Genomic DNA, 5,475 nt, shown 5'->3' with positions numbered 1-5,475 from the left:
TCAAGCTCAAGCTCAACATTATAACTTGATTTGATATGTTGTTTATAGAATTAAAACACATTTTGTTATGTATATGTTACTATTCATAGACTTTTTGTTATAATTTTAGTTATTTTAACAACATCCTGCATCAAGTTTGTAACAACATATGTTCGAAAAAACCTTATAACATAATAATATGTGCTGATGGAAGAGGGCCATTTCGCATAAAGACGTTTCGCATAAGGACGTTTCGCATACGGAAGTTTGGCTTAATGGACATTTGGCATAATGAGATTTATATGCCTTCTTTAAAATGCTACCTGTTCTTGTATGACACTACTTTATGCCAAATGTGCATTATGCCAAACGTCCGTATGCGAAACGTCCTTATGCGAAACGTCTTTATGCGAAATGGGTCACCCCCTGTGCTGATATAATTTTGTTATGTACCCTTAGTCGGGTTGTGGCACGCGGTTTTGTATAAACCCGCCATTGGAAGTGCAGAAAGTGGATGGTGATTTCGCTGCTGTTGGGCGAGGACGACTGGAGACGACTTTGCGTGGCGTTTGATGCAACCATTTAAGGACGGACACTTCAATCACAGAACCCGGAGTGACCACGGACAAGCTGTAAATTCAGGGAAGTACAGTGCATGTGTGGCTCTGTGGCTTTCTATGCATGAACATCGCACTGCGGTGTTGATGATTGATAATAAAACGATCAATTTGCAAGCGAAATTGTGTCCTTGATACAAGAGAATCTGGTCCCTGTGGTTTAATCGGTGTGCTATAGTTGGTCTTGGATTCCGATGGTACCTGGTTGACTCGATTTCCGTTGGTTGTATTCCCCTTCGCTGTTGTCAGTGATTGGGTCTGATCGTTCCGCGTCGCGCGGAGCGTTGAATCGATTCATTGTCACCAGTGCACCAAAGTGGTCCAAAGAGGTGAAATTTCTTGCAGCAGTATTGAAACAGTGAATTAGTGCAGTGTATTCGATCAGTGCGAACGAACTTCCCAGTGCAATAACTTTGAACAGTGACTTCGGTTTAATTAGTTGGTGGACAAAATAGTGACGATGAAACCGGAAGACCTGAGAAGTTGGTTGAAGCGGGAGAAACGCCTTCAAAATAGTTTAGAATTGGTGGAGAAGTTCTTTAGTGACTTTAACGAAGAGCGTGATGAAAGGGAAGTTGAAGTTCGTTTGCAGCTGCTTGAAAGTGTTGTGACGGAATTCTTCGACGTGCGTGATAAAATTAAAGTGCTGATGGATGAAGTAGCAGATGATGAAGTTCTCGATCCAGATGAGTCCGAGAGGGCTCGTAAAGCAAGGCTGGCGAATGCATCGATAAAGATAGAAGAAAAAGGTTTAGCCATCGCAAATGATGTGCAGAACCGTTACTGCAAGGCAAAGGCAGCATTAATGGAAAGGCGTCCGAAGAAAGTTTTGGATCATCCTGGGACGTCTAGCATGGCTGCCGGAAGTACGTTCTCGAAGGTGAGGCTGCCGGAGATTAAGCTCCCAACGATCGGTGGAGACTTCGAGACTGGGTATCATACCGAGACGCATTTCGAAGCTTGATTCATCAAAACCGGGAACACATCGACATGAACAAGTTTACCTACCTTCGTTCATCGTTGACCGGAGACGGGGTTGGTGGTCTAATGGCTACCGCTTCTGCTTCATAAGCAGAAGGTCATGGGTTCAATCCCAGGCCCGTCTCTTTCCTCGTACTTTGTAGTTGTATCTTTCACTTGCTTCTATCTACCACTCTTAATATATCACAGTTGATGTTATCTATCACAGTTCATAGCATTTGCTAGAACCCGAGACGGACAGAAGTAAACCGTTTCCCTACACTTCCATTCGTTCATCATTATAGCATGTCTTCCTTTACGCCTGATACATAGGCAGTCTGCTAACCACACCAGCAAGCCTCTCTGCCACAAAAATTATCCCACCCTTTCACCCTTCCCGCATGAACTGGCGTTGATGCAGTGGTATATACGGTCAACCGTGGGAGCCAGTTGAATGCATCATCAATTCCTTCCCCTTCCCCTCATTGGTCTACATTATGACGTGGCAGGTATCATTGTTGCCTAAAAATAGAAGATCACTAGCACTAATACACTGAGGGTGCCTGTTGATCCCAAGCAGTCATCTGGTTGGTTCCTTGTGTAAGTGCAGCTGATTTGGCGATACTGGAGTAGCAACTGTAGTAAGGAGAAGTGCATTAAGAGATAACATTAGTTCTTTTAATTACTTCAATTAAATTAAAATATTTCATGACATTCCAATTAAATGTTCATAGTCCCTTTTCAAAACTTGATCTTGAAAACGGTCTGACAGGTTCTCACTGTGGAAGAAGAAATTTGTCATTATGTGTAGACATACTCTGGAAAACGAAAAGCTCCGCTTCACTCTCTCTCTCAGTCAGTATGTAAGAAGAAAAATTGAGAGAATCCAGGGTTCATAGGAACTGTAGACAAATTACTCGTGGTAGTCTTTTGGAGGTAGCTGACAGGGACGGACGCAAAATGTCGCACGGAGACGAAAGTTCGGCTGAGGAAGTTTCGGCCGGTGCTTATGTGAGTTTGGCTGGCCATGAAGGACGCAGTATGGCCGACGACAGCGGAAATTCGGCCGGCACGTCGGCGAGTTCTGCCGGTTACGACATTGGCGCAGCCGGTAGCGCTGTAGGATCATCGAAGGTGTAAGTATAATACAGTTGAGCGGAAAATGATAAAGAATTGACGAAGAATAACAGATGCAGTGATGGAAAATGATTGATTATTGCCATGGATGAAAAAAAAAAAATGTTCAAGACAAAATATTCGCAAATAAAAAAATAATTGATTTGCCAGAAAAAAAAAAGTATAATTGCAAAGAAAAAATAAATGGAATCAGAATATACATCTGGATTAAAATTGGATGGAAAAAATAAATGTATTGCAGTAAAACGTATTAAGAATAAAAAAAAAATAAATGCTCGAAAAGAAAGAGAAAAAAAATAAATGCTGAGATTGAGAAGGAAAATTCGTTTGATTTGGAAAATGCTCTAAAAAATATGTGTTGATGAGAATCATTGAAACAAATGAGACAATATGAAAAAAATAAATGCCAAAAAAAAAAAAAAAATAACGATCAAGAAACGTGAGAAGCCCAGCAGAAATTTAAAAGCAAAAGCAGTTGATCAAGTTAACAGAAATATAGGACGGCGTATGATATTTCTAGACTTAATTGCGCAAAAAAAAAAAAAATGATAAAAAAATAAATGGGCTTTTTTGTTTCCCTCTTGCAGGAAAATATCAAAGAAAAGATTGTTAAGGGAATTGAAAGAGGCAGTTGACAGAAACAATGTTCTTCGAGAACAGGTGACACGATTATCGGTGGATCAGAGGACCAGCGAACTAGCTCATGTTTGTGCTAGCACTATGAGTCAAGAATCGCACGTCTCCAGAAACGATTCTGTAATTCTATCCACAATGAGCAGTTGGACGTTGGGAACTCTCAACATTCCTGAATGCGTGCCAAGTGAAGGAGAGTCGGAAATAGATAAAAGAGCATATGCGTATTGGAAAGAAACTCTAACGGCTTCGTTGCAACTTGTGCACTCGGCTGATGAGCAGGCGAAGTATGGAGTGTTTAAAATCAAAGCCGGTGTGAAACTGCGAGAAATATTTAATACTACAGTATCCTCGTCTGAGATGCCTAACGAGAAAACACACCCATTTTCGAACGCATTGGCTCGGCTGGACGATTATTTCGGGTCAAGGACGTACATGCTATCTCAACGCGGTAAGATGATGAATTTATGCCAGGCGTCAACAGAAAGTAGTGTGGAGTTCGTTAGACGAGTGGCATCCACAGCGAAGCTTTGTAACTATGGAGCAGATGAAGAGATGGAAGCTGTCGTCCGTGTAATCACTACGGGTGCAAACGATAGTAGAGTCCGAATACTTGCTCGCAGAAACTGGGTGAAGCAAGGGTCGATGAAAGACCTAATTGGTCTGGTTCGTGAGCACGAACTAGAAAAGGCAAACGAGGAAGAATTTCAGAAAGCTCACCAACGTAACGAGCCAGCAGTCATTGCTACAGTTTCCAGACATCCACAGGAGCTAGAGCGACAAGAAAGATTCCGTATGAACTGGAGAGGAAAAGGAGCAGTACGTGGTGGCCGTGGCTTCAGACGGGGAACAAGAGGATACAACCAAGGAATGTTGCGAAATCAGAGCGGATCTAATTGCTGGAGATGTGGTAGTTTCTCCCACCGTTCATTCGCTTGTCCAGTGGCTGACAAGGTGTGTCACACTTGTGGTCGTGTAGGTCACATTGCCCGTGTATGCACGTCATCGAATCAACAAATTCGAGCCCGGTCATGGAAGCGGCCTTCTGATTCTGAAGAACGTGAGGTACCGAGGAAAATTGCAGCGATCGAGAACATGCCCGAACAACCAGACGTAGTCTGCAAGGTACAAGAAGCTGACGATAATCCAGAGTAGATTCTAGTGTTAGTACTGATACATTCTCATTGATGAACTGGCATTGTTTTTAGTTCCCTTATGATTGTTTTTTTTCTTCATTGACTGAAATTGAATTCGTTGGCAGTCAACCAGATAGTTATCTCTGCAACCATTTATCGAAAAAAATAAAAAAGCAATTTCAAATCGACTCATAGTTTTACATTGATGAGAATCGTTATCGTACGCGTTACTGATACGATTGGAGCCAAATGATTCGCTTGTAAGCTAAACCACTCTTTCCCTTGATGACAAACGTAATCTACAGTTTCTAAACGACACGATAAATTTGAAATAGGGTAGTGGTACCGGTTTTTAGCCATATTGCTGATCGTAGCCATTGGGTTCATTCACAAATTTGCTAACGCAAAAAGAAAAAAAAACACGTATTTGACACCCACCTCCTTGTAACGCATTTAGTATGAATGTTTTTCGAATTTTGTATGGACTGTAACTTCTTACATTTGTGAATAGGCCCATAGTGGATTATACTCCGTTTTTTACATAACAAATCAGAAGCAAACATTTTGGGATCACATGATAAAACTATATTCATTTACTCGTCCAAAATAAGAAAACATAATTGTCATTAAAATTTGAACTCCAATACAGCAGGGTATTCCTAATTAGCTATTCTCGTAAAAAAAAAAATAATCGTGATTGATATATTGCGAGATATTTGCGGTACATGTAATGTTCCAATACATAATAAAAAAAAATGCTCTTAAAGTTGCTTAAACCGATGCTTCTACCCTAACTGTGATGTGTATACACACATGTTAAAACATTATTTCTCTCTGATAGATGTGGAGGTACAAATAGGGTGCAGAACTACTTGGGCACGTCCATGATTCACTTTGGCATGTTTTTTTTTCTCTCGGCAGAATTGTCTGATACCTTGCAATAAGAAGCGCTTCAGTACAATGCATATTGTGGCCTGAAGTTAAAAAAAAAATCCACTGCCGAAGTGAACCAA

The sequence above is a fragment of the Aedes aegypti genome, chromosome 2 (genome assembly GCF_002204515.2).
Source record: "Aedes aegypti strain LVP_AGWG chromosome 2, AaegL5.0 Primary Assembly, whole genome shotgun sequence".
Lineage (NCBI taxonomy): Eukaryota > Metazoa > Arthropoda > Insecta > Diptera > Culicidae > Aedes > Aedes aegypti.
This window is presented reverse-complemented; position numbering follows the sequence as displayed.